At 49.0% G+C, this 23614-nt stretch overlaps 1 long non-coding RNA gene across 1 annotated transcript in view; it reads right to left on the minus strand.

Annotated features, from left to right (window-relative positions):
* LOC137519532 (uncharacterized) overlaps positions 1–22906 on the minus strand; it is a 61141-nt gene extending 38235 nt beyond the window's left edge. The window contains exon 1 of the long non-coding RNA XR_011021000.1: positions 22522–22906. This is a non-coding gene — a long non-coding RNA (uncharacterized lncRNA). The remainder of the gene's footprint in view (positions 1–22521) is intronic.
* Positions 22907–23614: the final 708 nt, after the last annotated feature.

A 23614-nucleotide genomic window follows, 5' to 3' on the forward strand; every position in this document is an offset into this window, starting at 1 on the left:
ATGAAAAATGCATGCAGGCTCATGCGGCCGTTTGAGGAGGTGACCAACCTGGTGAGCCGCAGTGAGGGCACCATCAGCGACTTAATTCCCTACGCTTACTTCTTGGAGCGTGCTGTGCGTAGAGTGGCGGATGAAGCTGTGAATGAGCAAGACCAGGAACCGTTACGGCAGGAACAGGCATGGGACCAATTTTCATCAGACCCAGCTGTTTCCTCAACACCTGCGGCAGCACAGAGGGGGGAGGAGGAGGAAGAAGAGAAGTCGTGTGCAGAAGACGAGTCAGATTCAGAGGATGATGAGCAAGGTGTTTCTTTGGGGGAGGAGGAGGAGGAGGAGGGGACAGCGGCAGGAGAACAACCGCAGCAGGCGTCGCAGGGGGCTTGTGCTGCTCAACCTTCCCGTGGTATTGTTCGCGGCTGGGGGGAGGAGGTTGACTTACCTGACGTCACTGAGGAAGAGCAAGAGGAGATGGATGGTACTGGATCCGACTTTGTGCAGATGTCGTCTTTTATGCTGTCCTGCCTGTTGAGGGACCCCCGTATAAAAAACCTCAAGGGGAATGAGCTGTACTGGGTGGCCACACTACTAGACCCTCGGTACAGGCACAAAGTGGCGGACCTGTTACCAACTCACCGGAAGGTGGAAAGGATGCAGCACATGCAGAACCAGCTGTCAACTATGCTTTACAATGCCTTTAAGGGTGATGTGACAGCACAACGCCAGCAAGGTACCACTGCCACTAATCCTCCTCCCGTGTCCACGCAGTCAAAGACAGGACGCTCCAGCGATCTCATGGTGATGTCGGACATGCGGACGTTCTTTAGTCCAACGCCTCGCCGTAGCCCTTCCGGATCCACCGTCCACCAACGCCTGGAACGGCAGGTAGCCGACTACCTGGCCTTAAGTGTGGATGTAGACACTGCTGTGAACAGCGATGAGGAACCCTTGAACTACTGGGTGCGCAGGCTTGACCTGTGGCCAGAGCTGTCCCAATTTGCCATCCAACTTCTCTCCTGCCCTGCCGCAAGCGTCCTGTCAGAAAGGACCTTCAGCGCAGCTGGAGGCATTGTCACAGAGAAGAGAAGTCGCCTAAGTCACAAAAGTGTTAAGTACCTCACCTTTATCAAAATGAATGAGGCATGGATCCCGGAGGGCTGCTGCCCGCCCCAAGACTAAGTCAGTCCCCGCACACACAGCATCTCTGCCTGCACGCCGTGTGACTGGCTGCCTGGCCTGCCCCAAGAAGACTAAGTCGCTCCCAGTCCCTCCACACAGCATGTCTGCCTGCAGGCCGCTTGACTACCTTCTCCGCCACCACCAACAGGGTCCGGGACTCCAGGCGGATTGCTGAATTTTTTAGGCCGCTGCTAGCAGCGGCCGCTGTAATAATTTTTTTGGTGCGTGTACATGACTGCCTAATTTTTCTGGCTGCACTGCGGGCAGCTGCAACAACAAAAGAAAAGGCATCTACATGCGCCCATTCCCCTTCGTGATCATTACCTTGCCGTGGTGAAGGGGCTTGCGTATCACAATGAAGCAATGACCGGCGCATAGATGAGTGTCTCGGGGGGCACACAAAAGATAATAAGGTCGTTGCTTCATTGTGGTCAGACCAAATTTGATCAGCTGGACAGTCACTGTTCTGTCATTCAGCTACATCAGCCAGGCGACCATATGGGCTGTAAAGCCACCAAAACATGCACTCTCGCCATGGTGCGCACCAGTCCAGCACGGCCGTCACTACACAAACAGCTGTTTGCGCTGCGTTACACGGTGAGTTTGTTGTGTCAGTGTGAAGCAGTACCTTAATTACACTACCTGATTGATGTATACACATGCAAGATGTTTTAAAGCACTTTAGGCCTGTCATTTAGCATTCAATGTGATTTCTGCCCTTAAAACGCTGCTTTGCGTCAAATCCAGATTTTTCCTGGGGACTTTTGGCGTGTATCCCACTCCGCCATGCCCCCCTCCAGGTGTTGGACCCCTTGAAACATCTTTTCCATCACTTTTGTGGCCAGCATAATTATTTTTTTTTTTCAAAGTTCGCATTCCCATTGAAGTCTATTGCGGTTCGCGAACTTTAACGCGAACCGAACCTTCCGCGGAAGTTCGCGAACCCGGTTCGCGAACCTAAAATCGGAGGTTCGGCCCAACTCTAGCACAGATCACAGCTCTCTCCGGCGGCTATGTAACAGCGGTAAGCCCTCCCCGCCCGCTGTCAGCCGCTGCGCCATTGGAGGAGCCACATTAATCCGGAAGGGAGAGCCAGGAAAGGGAGCACCAAGGTGAGGGAAGGGAGGAGGGACTTCCCCCCTTCTCCGCAACTTTGCCACCAGCTCCCTTTCACTGGCTGCCTCCCTTCCTGCGCAAACAGTTAGTCCGCCCCTGCATCTGACCCCCCAGCCAGCCAGGACACTTGGGGGTCATAGGGGGATAGCGGGAGAGCCCTCCCAAATCGGATCAGTCCCGACGAAAACGGGACGGTTGGGGACTATGTATGGTAGGACATTAGACAATGACTATGGTAGGATTAGATTGTGAGCTCCTCTGAGGACAGTCAGTGATATGACTATGTACTCTGTAAAGTGCTGCAGAAGATGTCAGTGCTATATAAATACATAATAATAATATGGTAGGACATTAGACTACGACTATAGTAGGATTAGATTGTGACCTCCTCTGAGAACAGTCAGTGACATGACTATGTACTCTGTAAAGTCCTGCAGACGATGTCAGTGCTATATAAATACAAAGTAATAATATGTATATAGCATTACATAATAGGAAAAACAAAAGTTTGCTTTCTTAAAACAGAAAGAATTTGCGATAATTCAGGTTGAAGTGAGCTTGAGCAAATTATACATATATTCAGCAGTGATGCACTGGGAGACATCTCAAGCTCACTCCAACCTGAATTATCACAAATTCTTTCTGTTTTAAGAAAGCAAACTTTTGTTTTTCTTAGCATTTTAGTAAGGGGGCTTTTAGGACCATTGTAGTCCCTTACACACTCCAATAAGGTCTGGTTCACCATGAGCTTGCTGGTTAGTCTGCACTACATAATAGTAATAATACTGTTGAATTTTACTGTTAGCTGTCCATAGTACTGTAAATCAACTTGCCAGTTTCAAAATGCAGAGATTTGCTGCCATCTAGTGGTTGTTTTTAGGAAATGCAGATTGCATTCCTTGCATCACTAAACTAACCAGGACTGCACATTCAGGGCTGGTGCACACGAGCGGCTTTTTCAGCGTTTCTGCAGCCGCTTGCGGCTGCGGATCCGCTTGGTCAATGTATCTCAATGGGCTGGTGCACACCAGAGCGGGAGGCGTTTTGCAGAAACGAATCCTCCCGGGGTGAGGCATTTTTTGGATTTCGGATGCGTTTCTGCCTCAATGTTAAGTATAGGAAAAACGCAAACCGCTCGGAAAAACGCCAGTTCAGAGCGGTTTTGCCGGCGTTTTTGTTACAGAAGCTGTTCAGTAACAGCTTTACTGTAAGCCTAATCCCGTCCAGCTGACATTAATCAAAATAATCAATCTGCTGGAAAGATCTCGCTTGAAAGGGCTTGGTCGGGACGTTGCTGTAGTGAGATTCAGTTTCCCGCGACTGACGAAGCAGACGGAACCCAGACTGGTCTCCCCCAGAGCAGGATCATCAATCCAGGCAACCTAGGCAGGTGCTTGGGGCCCAGTGGGTGTCATGGGGCCCACCTGCCACCTTCTCTGACCTCTCTCCACTTCAGCCTACCAAAAAGACCACAAGTGGGTCCTAAATCTACTACCTTGCCTAGGGCCCCATTACATCTCAATCTATGTCTGGTCTCCCCCATGTAAAATGTGCATTGTCCAGCCCGTGGTGATTAAAGTGAACCTCCGGACTAAAAATCCACTCAGCAGCACTGAAAAGACTTGGTGTTTCTGTAACACTTTCACGGATTTACCATAAGGCAATGTAGGCACATGCCTACAGGCGCCTGATGATGGAAAAGTGGCTCACTCCCCTCCCCAAACACCTCCCTCCTTCCCTATGCACAGTCCTGATGAGAGTGTAAATGAGAGGCTACTCACCCACCTCTCAGCATTCTACTGACGAAATCTCCTTTCAGTCAGGGGCACCTCTAGCTACTTAATACTGCGGTTCCTCCAGCTACCTAATACTTGGGGGCACCTCTAACTACTTAAAGAGAACCTGTACTGAGTAAAAATATATAAAATAAACACATGAGGTAACTTCAAATGAACATTACCTAGTTACCTTGCCATCAGTTCCTCTCAGAAGCTCACCATTTTCTTCTGACAATAATCCCTTCCAGTTCTGACAAGATTTTGTCAGATCGGAAATATATCAGTAGCTGTCAGTAAAATATCAGTTGCTGTCAGTTATAGCTGAGAGGAAAACTGATGTACCAGGTAATGTCCATGTTTCCCTATGGCTCAAGTGGGCGATGTTACAGTTTAACTCTGTGTGCTGACCAGAAAGCTGTTATGGGTAATGGCCATTTTCAAAATGGAGGACGGAAAATTCCCTTGATCACAGTGAATAAATAGGACGTGGGAGAGGAGAAAGACACTGAGGAGTAGACTACATGGAAGGTAAGTATGACTTGTGTATGCTTATTTTGACTTTTAATTTTCAGTTCAGGTTTTCTTTAATGTTGAGGTTAATTCTGGCTAACTAATACTATGGGGCATATGGGCAAGGGAAGTAAGCAAGAAGTGACAGCTGGGCCAGCCAGCACACTTGCGGTGCAGTTTGGGGTTTGTAGGCTCATGGAGGGTGAAGTCTGGGGTGCCAGGACATCTGTGCCTATAGGCTCCTGTGAGTTAAATCCGAGCCTGCCAAAGCATCATTTTTAGCTGCATTTTTAGCTAAGCTCCACCCATCAAAGAAAACTGCCCGGGCTTTTTTTCCCTGATGCTGTGCAAAGCATGATGGGATTTCTATGTTGTTATTCACGTTGCCTAGCAACTGGGAGGGGTGCTTCTGCAATGAATAGTGGCAGCGGGCGGGCAGCGGCGGCAGGCTGAACACATACCTCCTTCTTGCCGGAGGTCTCCGATCTCTAAGAGCTTCATGCTACTTCCTGTTTACACAGGAAGTAACATGAAGCACTTAGTGATCGGATACCTTCGGCATGAATGAGGTATGTGTTCAGCCTGCCGCCGCCGCCCGCCCGCTGCCACTATTCATTGCAGGCGGGGGAGGGCTAAGAGGAGAGCCCGAGGTGAGGGAGGGGGGGGGGAATGTCCCCCCTCCCCACCGATGTGCGGCCACGCTCTCCTCTTATGCTGCGACCCCTCCTGCCCCCCAAAAGGCACTGAGCGGGCCCCAGGGGCAGAGGTCGCATCCCCTATTGTTACACCCCTGGATAACAATCAGCACAACGTTTCGGGTGTAAGCTCTTTATGGAGCACTTGATAAAGAGCCTACGCCCGAAATGTCGTGCTGATTGTTATTCTGTGTATATGTCTGCAAGAATGGAATAAATACACGTTTTATATTACATCCATTTATCTTTCGGTCCCTGCGTTTCGCCGCTGGCTCCCCAGTTATCAGTTTCTGACCGATCGTGCGAATACTGCTCTCTGCCCGAGGCTTCGGAAGTCTTCGGGAGCCGCCAAAGACAGGCTGCTCCGTACTGCGCATATGCAAGTGCGCTCTCTCGGGCAACTGTCTTTGAAAGCACTTGGGCTCCCAAAGACTTCCGGAGCCTCTCGCAGTAGGAGATTTGAATGGAGTAGCCTGCAGCAGGGGAATGAGGACTGAAGGAGAGGAACGGGAAGGCTCTATTAGATTCAAAGCCATCCTTCTCCTTAGGTGTGTATCTGTTTTTTGTTTTTTTTAGGAATTGCTTCAGACTCACGTTAATCCTCAGTATTTACTGTATGGACAGAGTTGCCTTGGCAGAGCTCCTGCAGTCTATTCACAGCTTCCGATAAAAACTAATTAGACACTTTGATCTGGCTAGACTGAATTCAAAAACACAGCAGTGGATTTCATCAGCAACTACAGGTGCACAATATTCTAATGTTTCAAATTTCACCTGGATATGCGGAATAAAGACTTTTCAATGTGTGCTGTGCAAGAGTTCAGGTCCACTTTAAATATCATTCTGGTTATCAAATTATGCCATCTTTTAACTTTGTACCACCACTCTCCCTGACACCATGCAGAAGTGAACAGAGGCGCCAGTAGGATAAAAGTAGCTAAAATGTTTAAAAGTAGAGGAGGCACTGGTGGACTTACCTCCTCCCAGTAGACACAAATTAGAGTTGGAAATGTATAAAAAAAACAAATGTTATTTATGCACTCCGAGATACACAACGCATTTCACAGGCGTGACCCTGCTTCATCAGGCATTAGGGGTGGAGTATACAACAGTGCAGGTCTAGGACTAAGCCAAGCGCCTCTGTCCACCGTGACACCATGTTGTTTATCAGCCACACCTCTCACCATACATGTACCTCTAAGTCCCACCCCTCCCTTCTGTGGCCGCCATAATGAAAGGCCTGACGCATTACATGAAATGTTTCTCCACCTCCCAACTCTGTACTGAAGCCCGCCTCTTCCCAAGATGCACCATCACTAAATCCTGCTTCCTTGCTCCACACTGTAAAGAGTGGCGGGGATGCGATCGTGGAGAGCCAGCGTGACCGCTGCCGCCATCCCCGCCGCTCAGCTGGGTCGCACAGGGCTCTCATTGGTACACATTGGTACCAGCAGCGGGACCTTTAGGCGTGTCAGCTGACCTGCGTGTCGGCTGACGTCACAGGGAGCGCTGCTCGCCGCTGATTGGTCTGGCTAGTTGGGCAGGGCTCAGGGAGTCTCTGGCAGCATAAAGCAAAGAGCTGTCAGTTGCTCTTTGTCTGCTGTTGCGAATACTTCGTGTTAGTGCTCAGACCTTAGATAGATCCGGTGTGCTTTGATCCGGGAGGAAACCGGGGATTTCACACAGTGATAGAGGTGAGCGTAATGACTTAATTACGATTTCGCGAAATTTCGCGTTATTAGTGTAAGTACGATTATGGCCGTAAGTACATAATCGTAATGAAGAAGGATTTCGCAAAATTCCGCGTAAGCGTAATTTTCACGTAGCTTTCGCATTACAGTGGGAATTGCGAAATTACGTTTGCCTTGCATGCAACTGTTTGTAAGCGTAGTTACGTAACGTAATTTTGCGATAGTTCATATTACTCTCATTGATCACAGTGTAATTATTGCGAAAAAGCTTGCTCTATGCGTAGAAACATTCTTGTCAATACACCCTTGAACTGCGCATGCTTAGTTTTTACATTATTTAACGTGAAAAAGCGTTCATATGCGAAAATTTGTTAGCGTTCGTCTGACTACCGCTGATTCGCTTCTGATTGGCTAATGCGAACAAAAACAACAGGAAGTTGAGCAATCTCATAGGGGAAGAGGCTGCCTGCACGTGCTCCAGCACCAGCGAGGACAGGAGACTGACAGAAGTGCCGAGAAGTGACTGAGAGATGCTTCCCAGAATCCCTCCAGGCATGAAAGAAATGCTGATTAAGGTAATGAATCAAACACATTGTATATCATTTTTAAACTGTTTTTGTGGATGTCTTTACCATCTAAAAGGCTCACAGGTTTTGCAGAGGGTTTGTATTTATTGTAGCATTGTTACCTTCAGGCTAGCTTCACATATAACAGCGTTTTCCGCAGGTGCGTTTGTGTTAGGGTAATGCGTTTTTACTGGTTTTTTTTGTGTGTTTGGGTGTTGCGTTTTTTCATTTTCAAAATTAAAATGTATTTCTTTACATAGCTAACAAGTAATTACGAATTTCACGAAATTACGAAGGAATGCAAAATTACATTATGGTTTAACGTGAAATTACGGTATAGTTGTACGTGAAATTACGTTATGAACGAAACGCGAAATTATGCATTAAAAATTACGCTTACGGTATTATCAATTACGTTTTTAATGGCAATTACGCTACCATAATTTCGTGCCGTAATAGCAAATTTCGCATGCGTAATTATAGTAACGCGAAATTTCGAAAATTTCGGCTCAACCCTAGATTATTTGATAGCCTTAAATATAATTGAATATTGTATTATCTGTATATGACTCTTGCTCGTTCTGACTATTCTTACTCTCAGTGATTCTGTACTTCTGCCCATCTGATCTCGTTGCCAACTCAGCCTGCTATAACCTTCCTGCCTTTGCCTTCTGACTTTGTACTGTATCTGCCAGCCTGTTGCCAACTCTGCTAGTCTGACCTCTCTACTCTCACCAGAGGGTCCTAGTCTCTGGTGAGGGGTCTGGTACTGTTAGTGCCCACCAGCTCCTCCGGTGTGGCATAGCTAAACCTATCAGTACTACTGTCGCACCAAGCACTATACCTTACCTATCACTCATTTGCTATTGGTTGTCACATCAGCTGTTATATACCAGTATTATAGGTGATTCTGCAGATCATCATATAATCAGGTATATATCTGCATTATAGGTGATACTGCAGATCACCTAATAATCAGAATTCTGTTACTTGCTGACACCAATCGTTACAGAACAGCAGACCAAAATGTCTATGGATGCACTGTGCAGCCAAGTTGGGGCCCTGACCACCGCGGTGAACAATTTAACCGTATTGGTCAATACCCAACAAACGCAGATCACCCAGCTGTCTGGAGTTGTGCAAGCTCTCCAACCAGCAACCGCACCAGTGCAGTCCCGTCCTGTTGTTGATTTAAGAATGCCGCTTCCTGAAAAGTTTTCAGGGCACAAATCTGACTTTCAGAATTTCAGAAATCGGTGTCTCTCTTACTTCGAGATGAGACCTATTTCATCAGGAACAGAAAATCAGAGGGTGACCCTTATTAAAACCTTATTATCAGGGGATTCACAGACATGGGCATACAGTCTTCCCGGTGGTCATGAGGCACTATCTTCAGTCCAGGAGTTTTTTAAGACTATAGCTATAATATACGATAATCCTGATATCGCAGTCACTGCTGAAAGGAAGTTAAAATCCCTCACAGGGACGTAATACAGTGGAAACTTATGCCGCAGAATTTAGAAGGTGGGCTGTGTCGGCTAGATGGGGACAGTTTGCTTTATTAGATTGTTTTTTTAAGGTGTAGTTAGAGGTACTACCCTAGGCGAGCCAGCATTACCTCTAACAGATAATCGTTTGCTCCTTCCCTGTTCTATCAACTGGGAAGGTCAAGTTTTGTCCACTCAAGCATTTGTGGATTCAGGCTCTGCAGCCAATTTTATCGATTATAATTTTGTTAAGAAATTAGGGATTCCCCCAGGGCCGGCCCGCTCATGAGGCGGGGTGAAACTTTTGCCTCAGGCGGCAAAGTTCCAGGGGCGGCATCCGCCCGTCCTTGAGTCCGGCGGTGCCGGCCGCCGAGCTGGAGGAGTAGCTGCCAGGACGGGGGTATTGGGCCTAGCGGTGGGGAGGGGGGGTCGGACTCCCCCTCCCTCGCCTGGGTCCCCCGATCTGCGCTCCCCTCCAGCTTTAAATGTAGCGTAAGCAGCCGACAGACAGTAAGAGGCACGGGCGGGGGATCGCTTACCTTCCTCGTTCCTACGTGCGCTCCACTGACATCACTTCCTGCAACACCGCCGACTGTATTGTACGTGGCCGGCGTTGCAGGAAGTGACGTCAGTGGAGCGCACGTTGGAACGAGGAAGGTGAGTGATCCCCCGCCGGTGCCTCTTACTGTCTGTCGGCTGCCCACCGCTAGGCCCAATACCCCCGTCCTGGCAGCTACCCCTCCAGCTCAGCAGCCCCCCACGGGGGGGGCCGGAGAGCGGGCGGTGGCGGCAATTTTTTCAAAACTTGCCTCAGGCGGCAAAAAGTCTAGGGCCGGCCCTGGATTCCCCTAATCCCATTAGACAGACAAATTTTGGTGACAGCAGTGGATGATTCCCCTCTGCAGTGTAAACAGCCTCTTTCTCAGACCCACTAACTGTTGTGTCATGTAGGGGTATTACATAAAGAAAAGTTACAGTTTTTTGTGCTTCAAATGGCAACCGCCACTGTGATCCTTGGGATGCCGTGGTTGCAAAAGCATTCTCCTCAGATTAACTGGAGTTCCGGCCAGTTGTTAAGCTGGTCGTCCTTTTGTCGTCATCATTGTATGGAGAAAATTGCTGTTTGCGCCACCAAGGTTCAGGTGGAGGGGGTGCCTAGGCAGTATGCAGAGTTTGCGGATGTGTTCTGTCCCAAGTCTGCAGACAAACTTCCCCCACACCGAAATTTTGACTGCCCCATTGAGTTAAAGCCAGGATGTATGCCCCCTAGGGGTCACTTGTATAACCTTTCTGGTCCTGAAAAACTTGCTATGCAGGATTATATTAAGGAAAATCTAGCCAAGGGGTTTATCCGTCCTTCCAGGTCTCCGGCCGGAGCAGGTTTCTTTTTTGTTTAGAAAAAAGTTGGTGGCCTTCGGCCATGTATTGATTATAGGGGATTGAAACAGATTACCGTAAAGAATCGTTACCCACTCCTGATGATTTATTCTCCCAGGTGACTAATGCTAGTATCTTCTCTAAACTCAATTTGAGAGGGGCCTACAACCTGGTACGCATAAGGGAGGGTGACGAATGGAAGACGGCGTTTAACACGCCCGACGGGCACTTCGAATACCTTGTCATGCCCTTCGGGGTTGTGTAACGTTTTCCAGGAGTTTATCAATGAGGTGTTCAGAGAAGTCCTGGGGAAGTTCGTTTTAGTATATTTGGATGATATACTGATCTTCTCACCTAATCTGACAAAACATAGGGAACATGTAAAGTTTGTTTTGAAAAAACTTAGGCAGCATTCCCTGTATGCTAAGTTAGAGAAATGTCTTTTTGAGGTGTCTGAAGTTCCGTTTTTAGGATATATCATTTCTACCTCTGGTCTTTCTATGGATCCAGGAAAAGTCTCTGCCGTTCTGGAGTGGCCACAACCCATGGGGTTGAAAGCACTCCAGAGATTCATAGGCTTCGCTAACTATAGAAGATTTATTAAAGGATTCTCTACTGTAGTAGCACCTCTCACCAAGCTCACCAAGAAAGGGGCGGATACTTATAACTGGTCAGCAGAAGCTCACTCCGCTTTTTCATCATTAAAGCAGCTGTTTTGTTCCGCTCCTATCTTGTGGCATGTGGATATCACGCTTCCCTTTATTGTGGAGGTGGATGCATCAGAGGTTGGGGTCGGGGGCCGTACTGTCACAACACTCTGGTTATCAAGGCAGGTTGCATCCCTGTGCAATTTTCTCACGTAAATTTTTCCCCGCTGAAAAAAATTACGATGTCGGGAACAGAGAGCTTCTGGCCATTAAACTCGCATTTGAGGAATGGTGCCATTGGCTCGAGGGAGCAGAACATGTGATCATGGTCTATACGGATCATCATTTTAAATACATTGAAGGGGCTAAGAGACATACTCCCCGACAGGCTCGCTGGTCCCTATTTTTCTCGAGATTCAGATTTGTCATTACCTACGGGCCAGGTAGTAAAAATGTTAAAGCAGATGCTCTGTCTAGATGTTTTGAGCCTGAGACAGTGCAGTCACCAACCCCTAAGAGCATTCTTCCAGAGAAGGTGGTCTTAGCGGCCACTGAGACTTGGGAAGATTGGTCCACCACTCTAGGCCCCTATCAACAAGATGTTCCCAAGGGGAAACCTGAGAGGGTTCTATTTGTGCCACTTCCCTTTCGTCTACAGATCTTACAGTTATTTCATGCACACAAGAATGCAGGGCACCCCGGGGCTGCTCGGACACAGGATTTGCTTTCCAGATGTGTCTGGTGGCCATCTTTAGCTCTTGATTGTAAAGAGTTTGTGAAGGATTGTTCCATCTGTGCCAGGAACAAGCCGTCCCGCCAGGCTCCCGTGGGCACTCTGAAATCATTGCCTAAGGAGCCATGGACCCATTTGTCCATGGACTTTGTGGGGGGACTCCCCAGGTCCGAGGGAAAGACGGTCATATGGGTGGTAGTCGCAGGTTCAGTAAGATGGCTCATTTCATTCCTCTGGACGGATTCCCCTCTGCCCAAGAATTGGCGGACCTCTTCATTCAGCACATTTTCCGGTTTAGAGGCATCCCGGAGAATGTGGTGTCAGATAGGGGAGTTCAGTTCGTGTACAGATTCTGGAGAGCCTTTTGTCATCATCTGGGGATGGACCTGTCATTTTCCTCCGGCTACCACCCACAGACCAATGGACAAACTGAAAGGGTTAACCAGTCCTTAGAGCAGTTCCTTAGATGCTATGTGGCTGATGCGCAATTGGAATGGGCGAAATTCTTGCCATTCGCAGAATTCGCGCATAACAACTTGAAAAGTTCTTCTTCTGGCTTTTCTCCATTTCAAGTGGTAACGGGGAGATCTCCAACATTTTCCCCATTGTCAGTGGTTTCTTCTCCTTTTCCTGCTCTAGAGGATTGGCAGGGAGCATTAAAGGAGATGTGGGTTATGGTTAAAAGGAATTTAGAAAAGGCCTTTCAGGCAGATAAAAAGCGGTCAGTGGAATGGGAATTTGTGCCAGGAGACATGGTGTAGGTCTCAACCCGTCAGCAAAGCTGGGCCCCAGGTTTATAGGTCCATATCCTGTTACTAAAAAAATTAATAATGTCTCTTATGTCATTTCTCTGCCACCCAGTATGAAAGGTGTAAAGACATTCCATGTGTCTCTATTGAAGCTAGTGTTGGGCGAACATCTAGATGTTCGGGTTCGGGCCGAACAGGCCGAACATGGCCGCGATGTTCGGGTGTTCGACCCGAACTCCGAACATAATGGAAGTCAATGGGGACCCGAACTTTTGTGGTTTGTAAAGCCTCCTTACATGCCACATACCCCAAATTTACAGGGTATGTGCACCTTGGGAGTGGGTACAAGAGGAAAAAAAAATTAGCAAAAAGAGCTTATAGTTTTTGAGAAAATCGATTTTAAAGTTTCAAAGGGAAAACTGTCTTTTAAATGCGGGAAATGTCTGTTTTCTTTGCACAGGTAACATGTTTTTTGTCGGCATGCAGTCATAAATGTAATACATATAAGAGGTTCCAGGAAAAGGGACCGGTAACGCTAACCCAGCAGCAGCACACGTGATGGAACAGGAGGAGGGTGGCGCAGGAGGAGAAGAAGGCCACGCTTTGTGAGACACAACAACCCCGGCCTTGCATGAGGGCAAGAAGCGTGCGGATAGCAGGCTTTGTACCGCCATGCAGTCATAAATGTAATAAAGATAAGTGGTTCAATAAACAGGGACCACGCGGCAACGCTAACCCAGCAGCAGCAGACGTGATGGAACAGGAGGAGGCGCAGGAGGAGAAGGCCACGCTTTGTGAGACACAACAACCCAGGCCTTGCATGAGGGCAAGAAGCGTGCGGATAGCATGCTTTGTACCGCCATGCAGTCATAAATGTAATAAAGATAAGTGGTTCAATAAACAGGGACCACGCGGCAACGCTAACCCAGCAGCAGCACACGTGATGGAACAGGAGGAGGGTGGCGCAGGAGGAGAAGAAGGCCACGCTTTGTGAGACACAACAACCCCGGCCTTGCATGAGGGCAAGAAGCGTGCGGATAGCAGGCTTTGTACCGCCATGCAGTCATAAATGTAATAAAGATAAGTGGTTCAATAAACAGGGACCACGCGGCAACGCTAACCCAGCAGCAGCAGACGTGATGGAACAGGAGGAGGCGCAGGAGGAGAAGGCCACGCTTTGTGAGACACAACAACCCAGGCCTTGCATGAGGGCAAGAAGCGTGCGGATAGCATGCTTTGTACCGCCATGCAGTCATAAATGTAATAAAGATAAGTGGTTCAATAAACAGGGACCACGCGGCAACGCTAACCCAGCAGCAGCAGACGTGATGGAACAGGAGCAGGCGCAGGAGGAGAAGGCCACGCTTTGTGAGACACAACAACCCAGGCCTTGCATGAGGGCAAGAAGCGTGCGGATAGCATGCTTTGTACCGCCATGCAGTCATAAATGTAATAAAGATAAGTGGTTCAATAAACAGGGACCACGCGGCAACGCTAACCCAGCAGCAGCAGACGTGATGGAACAGGAGCAGGCGCAGGAGGAGAAGGCCACGCTTTGTGAGACACAACAACCCAGGCCTTGCATGTGGACAAAAAGCGTGCGGATATAGCAGCAATGCTTTTTGCCGCCATGCAGTCATAAATGTAATACAGATGAGAGGTTCAATAAACAGGGCCCGGAAACGCAACACCATCCCAGATGTTCATTGGTCATGTTACTTGGTTGGGGTCCTGGAGTGTTGCGTAGTCATTTCCAATCCAGGATTGATTCATTTTAATTTGAGTCAGACGGTCTGCATTTTCTGTAGAGAGGCGGATACGCCGATCTGTGACGATGCCTCCGGCAGCACTGAAACAGCGTTCCGACATAACGCTGGCTGCCGGGCAAGCCAGCACCTCTATTGCGTACATTGCCAGTTCGTGCCAGGTGTCTAGCTTCGATACCCAATAGTTGAAGGGTGCAGATGGATGGTTCGACACAGCTACGCCATCTGACATGTAGTCCTTGACCATCTTCTCCAGGCGATCGGTGTTGGAGGTGGATCTGCACGCTTGCTGTTCAGTGGGCTGCGGCTGCATGGGTGTCAGAAAATTTTCCCACTCCAAGGACACTGCCGATACCATTCCCTTTTGGGTACTAGCTGCGGCTTGCGTTGTTTGCTGCCCTCCTGGTCGTCCTGGGTTTGCGGAAGTCAGTCTGTCTGCGTACAACTGGCTAGAGGAGGGGGAGGATGTCAATCTCCTCTCTAAAGTCTCCACAAGGGCCTGCTGGTATTCTTCCATTTTGACCTGTCTGACTCTTTCTTCAAGCAGTTTTGGAACATTGTGTTTGTACCGTGGATCCAGAAGGGTATAAACCCAGTAATTGGTGTTGTCCAGAATGCGCACAATGCGTGGGTCACGTTCAATGCAGTCTAGCATGAATTGAGCCATGTGTGCCAGAGTCCTACCAGAATCCTCATCATCCTCTTGTGAGCGTTGTGATAGTTGTTGTGATGCATCATAGTCGTCACCTTCCTCCTGGTCTGCTTCTGCTGACCATTCGCGTTGAATTGTGGAAGTCCAACGTGCACCGCTCTGGCCCTCGTCAGTGGTGGCATGAAATTCCTGCTCCAACTCCAGCTGTTCCTCCTCCTCTTCTTCGTCATAGCTGCTGGGGCCAGCGTTCCCTGAGGCGGATGGCCTGATGTTGGTACCATCACGCTGATCGTTTTCTCCTTCAGATTCCCCCAGTTGCATCATGACAGCTGTTTCCTTGATTTTTAACATCGACCTCTTCAGTAAACACAGCAGTGGTATGGTAATGCTGACTGAAGAGTTGTCACTGCTCACAAGCAACGTGGATTGCTCAAAATTTTGGAGGACTTGGCAGAGGTCCAACATGTTGGCCCAATCGGATCCACAGAAGCTTGGCAGCTGGCCGGATGCGCCTCGGTACTGCGCCGTCATGTACTGGACCACTGCACTCTTCTGCTCGCAAAAGCGGGCTAGCATGTGCAGCGTAGAATTCCAGCGCGTAGGGACATCACACAGCAAGCGATGGTGGGGGAGATTGAAGCGCTCCTGCATCTTGGCGAGTGCCCCCGAAGCAGTACTGGAATTTCTACAATGTTTGGACACTCGACGCACCTTCAACAGCAGATCGGGCACGCCTGGGTATGTCCTCAGGAACCGCTGAACTACTAGGTTCATCACGTGCGCCAGGCAAGGGATGTGTGTCAGCTTAGCCAACCTTAAAGCGCGAATGAGATTACTCCCATTATCACACACAACCATGCCCGGTTTCAGGTCCAGCGGTGCCAGCCACAAATCCGTCTGTTCCTTTATTCCCCTCCAAATTTCCTCCCCTGTGTGCTGCTTATCCCCAAGGCAGATTAGCTTCAGCAACGCTTGCTGACGCATGCCAACAGCTGTGCTGCACTGCTTCCACGATCCTACTGCTGCTGGGTTAGCGTTTCCGGATGAGGTACAGCTTTGAGATGCGTTGGAGGAGAAGGAGTCAGAGAGGTAGGTGCTGCTGTTGTTATCCAGTGGGAGGGACGGCGGTGCAGCTGTTTGTGGCGTGGGCAACACCCGTGCCGTAGCAGGTGAGGAATCGCTGCCAGGCTCCACAAGGTTCACCCAGTGCGCGGTAAGGGAGATGTATCGACCCTGGCCGAACGCACTCGTCCAGGTGTCAGTGGTGAGGTGAACCTTGCAGGCAACGGCATTCTTCAAGCTTCGGGTTATTTTGCTGACCACGTGCTCATGCAACTCAGGCACTGCAGAGCGTGCAAAGTGGTAGCGGCTGGGAACCACGTAACGTGGGATGGCCACTGACATCATGCCCTTGAAGCTGTTTGTCTCCACCAATCGATATGGCAGCATTTCGCAGGCCAGAAGCTTGGCTATGCTGGCTGTTACTGCCACGGCCCGGGGGTCATTTGCTGGCAATTTCCTCTTGCGCTCAAACATCTCCGACACAGACAACTGAACCGTAGCGCTGCACACGGAAGGGCTGTTGGTTGTTGTGTTTGATGAACACTGGGAGACCTCAAGAGCACTACTCCGGAAAGTGACAGTGTCAGCGTCGTCTGATGTTTGTGAATGTTGTGAACCACGCAATGGCTGGGCTACTGCTGCTGCTGAGGCGGGTCTGGTGAACCCAAGGGAGGCAGTGTTGTTTCTGGTACCCTGTCCTGACGCGTTTGCCCAAAGAGTGGGATGTTTGGATAGCATGTGACGGCTCATGCTGGTGGTGGAGAGGTTGTTAATATTTTTCCCCCTGCTCAGGCGGGTCTTGCACACCTTGCAAATCGCCATGGTAACATCCTCAGTGCAGTCTTCAAAGAAAGCCCAGACTTTGGAGCACCTGCCTCCTTGCTGGCGATTTCTGTTTGCTCCTCTTTTGCCTCTCACTTGAACTTCCACGCTTGTGGTGCCTGAAATTGCGCGCCGCCTACCTTGTGGCACAAGGCGAACTCGTGCAGCAGTGTGTTCTTCAACAGACTCATCTGTGCTGCTGCTACGACGGCGATGTTCTCGTTCACAAACAAAATCTGGGTCTCTGTCCACATTGTCCATACCCTCCTCTTCCATCTCCTCAAACTCGTCATATGTCATTGTGGGCCACCGCCGTGGAGTAGAGCTCCCCACAACAACCTCTGCGCAGCACACTCCAACGTCGTCTTCCAGATCTTGTCGGCCGACCTCCTGCAATTGCAACCCCTCCTGCCCAAATTGCTCTGGGATTTGGGTTTCCGAGTCCTCTTCGGACTCGCCTTGTATTTCAGTGCGCGGTGCATTTCCCACAGTTAACGGTTGTGAATCCAGGCACAACATTTCTGGCTGTTCCTCCATTGACCTTTGAAAGGTGGAAGTTTGTTGGGCTGGGAATAGCTCCTGCGAATACCCCATTGTGTCCTGAGGTAATTCATCGGACTGGTTATCTGGCAGTTGTGTGCGTGGTGTCGCTGCCGGTTGTGTCAGCTTTGTGCCCACTGGCTCCTTGTAACTGGCTGAGGACTCGGACCTCGTGCGTGATGTGCTGGTGCTGCTTAACCCACTGCTGGACGCTTGAGAGGTCATCCAAGTAATTATCTGGTCCTGTTCTTTTGGATTTGTGAGGGTTGTTGTCCTGGACAACATGGGCGGTATTGAGTGGGTTTTCTTGGGTGCTCCCCTGTGGCCTGTACGTGAACCGTCAGGGGAAACACCTCTTCCCTTGCCCCTCCCTCTTTCACCGGATTTCTTCCTCATTTCACTTATCCTTACAGTACACGCTGACTGGCAGCAGTACAGTGGCAGTACAGAAATGCTATACAGTACCACTATTCCCAGCAGCGACACAGAGCACAATGCTATACAGTGACGGGTGAGCGGTGTACCACTATTCCCAGCAGACACAGAACAGTACACAGAATGCTATATAGTGTGGCTGAACGAGCGGTGTACCACTATTCCCAGCAGACACAGAACAGTACACAGAATGCTATATAGTGTGGCTGAACGAGCGGTGTACTACTGTTCCCAGCAGACACAGAACAGTACACAGAATGCTATATAGTGTGGCTGAACGAGCGGTGTACTACTGTTCCCAGCAGACACAGAACAGTACACAGAATGCTATATAGTGTGGCTGAACGAGCGGTGTACCACTATTCCCAGCAGACACAGAACAGTACACAGAATGCTATATAGTGTGGCTGAACGAGCGGTGTACTACTGTTCCCAGCAGACACAGAACAGTACACAGAATGCTATATAGTGTGGCTGAACGAGCGGTGTACTACTGTTCCCAGCAGACACAGAACAGTACACAGAATGCTATATAGTGTGGCTGAACGAGCGGTGTACTACTGTTCCCAGCAGACACAGAACAGTACACAGAATGCTATATAGTGTGGCTGAACGAGCGGTGTACTACTGTTCCCAGCAGACACAGAACAGTACACAGAATGCTATATAGTGTGGCTGAACGAGCGGTGTACCACTATTCCCAGCAGACACAGAACAGTACACAGAATGCTATATAGTGTGGCTGAACGAGCGGTGTACTACTGTTCCCAGCAGACACAGAACAGTACACAGAATGCTATATAGTGTGGCTGAACGAGCGGTGTACCACTATTCCCAGCAGACACAGAACAGTACACAGAATGCTATATAGTGTGGCTGAACGAGCGGTGTACTACTGTTCCCAGCAGACACAGAACAGTACACAGAATGCTATATAGTGTGGCTGAACGAGCGGTGTACCACTGTTCCCAGCAGACACAGAACAGTACACAGAATGCTATATAGTGTGGCTGAACGAGCGGTGTATTACTGTTCCCAGCAGACACAGAACAGTACACAGAATGCTATATAGTGTGGCTGAACGAGCGGTGTACTACTGTTCCCAGCAGACACAGAACAGTACACAGAATGCTATATAGTGTGGCTGAACGAGCGGTGTACTACTGTTCCCAGCAGACACAGAACAGTACACAGAATGCTATATAGTGTGGCTGAACGAGCGGTGTACTACTGTTCCCAGCAGAATCAGAGTGGCAGTAAACAATGGTATATAGTCTGGCTGAGCGGTGTACACAGAGTGTCAGTAAACAATGGTATATAGTCTGGCTGAGCGGTGTACACACAATGCTATATAGTCTGCTATATAGTGTCAGTAAACAATGGTATATAGTCTGGCTGAACGAGCGGTGTACTACTGTTCCCAGCAGACACAGAACAGTACACAGAATGCTATATAGTGTGGCTGAACGAGCGGTGTACCACTGTTCCCAGCAGACACAGAACAGTACACAGAATGCTATATAGTGTGGCTGAACGAGCGGTGTACCACTGTTCCCAGCAGACACAGAACAGTACACAGAATGCTATATAGTGTGGCTGAACGAGCGGTGTACTACTGTTCCCAGCAGACACAGAACAGTACACAGAATGCTATATAGTGTGGCTGAACGAGCGGTGTACTACTGTTCCCAGCAGACACAGAACAGTACACAGAATGCTATATAGTGTGGCTGAACGAGCGGTGTACTACTGTTCCCAGCAGACACAGAACAGTACACGGAATGCTATATAGTGTGGGTGAACGAGCGGTGTACTACTGTTCCCAGCAGACACAGAACAGTACACAGAATGCTATATAGTGTGGCTGAACGAGCGGTGTACTACTGTTCCCAGCAGACACAGAACAGTACACAGAATGCTATATAGTGTGGCTGAACGAGCGGTGTACTACTGTTCCCAGCAGACACAGAACAGTACACAGAATGCTATATAGTGTGGCTGAACGAGCGGTGTACTACTGTTCCCAGCAGCGACACACAATGACTGGGGGGGACCCTGGCTAGCGTGGCTGGAGCGCGAACTACCCTGCCTGCCTACCCAAAGCTAAACCCACAGACAAATGGCGGAGATATGACGTGGTTCGGGTATTTATTTACCCGAACCACGTGACAGTTCGGCCAATCAGAGCGCGTTCGGGTCCGAACCACGTGACCCGTTCGGCCAATCACAGCGCTAGCCGAACGTTCGGGGAACGTTCGGCCATGCGCTCTTAGTTCGGCCATATGGCCGAACGGTTTGGCCGAGCACCGTCAGGTGTTCGGCCGAACTCGAACATCACCCGAACAGGGTGATGTTCTGCAGAACCCGAACAGTGGCGAACACTGTTCGCCCAACACTAATTGAAGCCAGCTGTGCATGTGGATTCCTCTCCCCCCCACCCAGTATGAAAGGTGTAAAGACATTCCATGTGTCTCTATTGAAGCCGGCTGTGCATGTGGATTCCTCTTTGTCTCTTTGCTCTTTGTCTGCTGTTGCGAATACTTCGTGTTACCGCTCAGACCTTAGATAGATCCGGTGTGCTTTGATCCGGGAGGAAACCGGGGATTTCACACAGTGATAGGATTATTTGATAGCCTTAAATATAATTGAATATTGTATTATCTGTATGACTCTTGCTCGTTCTGACTATTCTTACTCTCAGTGATTCTGTAGTTCTGCCCATCTGATCTCGTTGCCAACTCAGCCTGCTATAACCTTCCTGCCTTTGCCTTCTGACTTTGTACTGTATCTGCCAGCCTGTTGCCAACTCTGCTAGTCTGACCTCTCTACTCTCACCAGAGGGCCCTAGTCTCTGGTGAGAGGCTCTGTACTGTTAGTGCCCACCAGCTCCTCTGGTGTGGCATAGCTAAACCTATCAGTACTACTGTCACACCAAGCACTATATCATACCTATCACTCATTTGCTATTGGTTGTCACATCAGCTGTTATATACCAGTATTATAAGTGATTCTGCAGATCATCATATAATCAGGGATATGTCTGCATTATAGGTGATACTGCAGATCACCTAATAATCAGAATTCTGTTACTTGCTGACACCAATTGTTACACACACCTTTCTTAATTTCTCTAATTTTTACTGCAAACTTCCCTCCATACCCTCCTGAAACATCAATGACATTCTTACAGCTTCCTTGTTTACTCTTTACTTACTCCTTGCGTAAGTGAATGCGGCAGCCAGAATTATCACGGCTCACATCGCTCCATCATGGCGGCTCCCCTCTGTGAATCCCTCCACTGGCTTCCTATCCAGTCCAGAATAAAATTCAAGATACTGTGTCTGGCCTACAAATCTGTCCACAAAACCCGTCCAACCTACATTTCCAATCTTACCCAGAGGTACACACCTAACCACTCACTCCACTCCTCCAATGAGCTTTGCCTGACTGCCCCCTGCATCACCCAGTCCCATGCACGCCTCCAGGACTTCTCAAGAGCCGCTCCAACACTATGGAACTCCCTTCCCTACTCCCTACCGATCTACAGGTAATTCGATCAGATTAAAATTAAGATTAAGATTAAAAAAAAAATTATGATGGGCAGAAAAGTGATAGAAAAGATGTTTCAAGGCTTCTAACACCTGGAGGGAGACACGATAGACGTCAAAAGTCCCGGAAATTTTTTTTAGTTTTCACACAAAGCAGTATTTTAAGGTCAGAAATCTAATTGAATGTTGAATTGCATGCAGGCCTACACTGCTTTACAACATCAGGAAGTGTAATTCCCCTTCCTTCCTCTCTCCCTCTCCCTCTCTCCCTTCCTCCTCCTCCTCAGGAGGGTCTTGTCTTACAGGGAATTGTAGGATTTCAAAAGCCAGCTCACATATATTGGCTGGGAATCAAACCCAGGTCTAGTGCTTGGTAGGCAACTCTCCTCACCGCTATACCACCACCAACACTACATGCTGAAGCCTGCCCAGCATGTACCATTATGATATATCCAAGAGAAAAATGAGCTTGCTTAGGGATTTGTAGGATGTCAAAAGCCAACTCACATTGGCCAGGAATCGAACCCAGGCCTACCGCTCTGTAGGCTGCTATCCTAACCATTATACCACCAACACAACACACAGCAATGCTACCTGCTGAAGCCAGCCTAGCATGTACCATTATGATATATCCAGGAGAAAAATGAGCTTGCTTAGGGATTTGTAAGATGTCAAAAGCCAACTCACATACATTGGCCAGGAATCAAACCCAGGCCTACCGCATGGTAGGCTGCTATCCTAACCATTATACCACCAACACAACACACTACAATGCTACATGCTGAAGCCAGCCTAGCATGTACCATTGTGATATATCCAAGCCAATGTATGTGAGTTGGCTTTTGACATCCTACAAATCCCTAAGCAAGCTCATTTTTCTCTTGGATATAGCCCCCACCAAATCTTACTAAAAAAGTCAGGTGACCATCGGCGGAGGGCAAAAACTGCTATCTTGCCAAGGGCCTCATTCCATCTTAATCCTTTTTTGATACTGACACATGGCACATATCACGCGCCTTTATTACTTCTCACACAGGGCAGTTTCTAGGTTTAATTGCACCCAGGGGGTAAAAATTGCGACCCCCCTCCCGTCCCCCCCGTGGACTCGTGAACCCTTACTCTTTAGGGACAGTCACACAGACACAGGTCACAAGTAGATCTGCCTACTTACTAGTGACCAGCCGCTCATCCTGGAGGAAGCAGGGACCAGGAAAACACACAGGTGAAGAGAGCCCGGAAAGCCGACCCCTCCATGGGCGCCGCGCACTGGCAGCCTGCAGTACCGCTACAGCACACCAGGTGTCATCACATGGTGGTGGCGTGATGATAACTTGACGTCTGATGCAGGCAGCCCAGGAGGAGTCAAAGAAGGTGATTGCGCTGGTAATCTTCTTTCTTCTTCCATGTGGCTGCACCGCACATTTATTATTTATTTATTTTACTAGTAAAAAAGCCCGCCCATAAAAAAATGGAGCTAGGCTAAGGGTGCTGTCCCCCAGCAATGCTCCCACAGATGCGTCCTGCTCGCCCATCCTCCACCACTGTCTGCAGTATATGCACACAGGGAGATGTTGCTTGCTTGGCAGTTGGAAAAAGCTGTTATTTCCCACAATGCAATGAGGCTCACAGACAACAAACTGTCAGGTCTGGAAGCAGGGACACACACAGGGACAGGACGCAGAGACACAGGGGTTTTATTATATAGCATTTATATATTGTATTTATAAAACGCCAACATATTACGCAGCGCTGGACAATAGTTTACAGTGTTTGTGTCCTTCTGCCTGCGCCCCCCTTCTTCTACTTGCCGGTGTGTGCCTCGGGCGGTCGCCCTATCCGCACTGCCCAAGAAACGGCCCTGTTCTCACATTCACTTGCCCTGAGGGTTTTGACTGGTAAACATGATCTGTTGTGGGAAACTGTCCGAAAATGTTTCCATTTTTAATAAAAATTACTATTATTTATTTTATATAGCATCTTCCGTGGTGCTGCACAGCACTGAGTAAAACACAAACATGGGTACATAAAATACAGACATTGGTACATACTATGTATTATTATTATTAATAAGACTGACTCGACCATGCTTCCGGGCTGAATTGGCAGGGACCGGAGCCACCTGGGGAGACGGCGAGGGACGAGCGGCCCTAACAGGGCTTCAGGAAGCCGCAGGTAAGTATGGAACCTCAGACGCTTCTCGTCTCAGGTTCCCTTTAACCTTCTGCCGCCCGCGTCACGCCAGTAGGCGTGGCCGCGGCGGCAGC

The sequence above is a fragment of the Hyperolius riggenbachi genome, chromosome 5 (assembly GCF_040937935.1).
Source record: "Hyperolius riggenbachi isolate aHypRig1 chromosome 5, aHypRig1.pri, whole genome shotgun sequence".
In the NCBI taxonomy this organism is placed as follows: Eukaryota; Metazoa; Chordata; class Amphibia; order Anura; family Hyperoliidae; genus Hyperolius; species Hyperolius riggenbachi.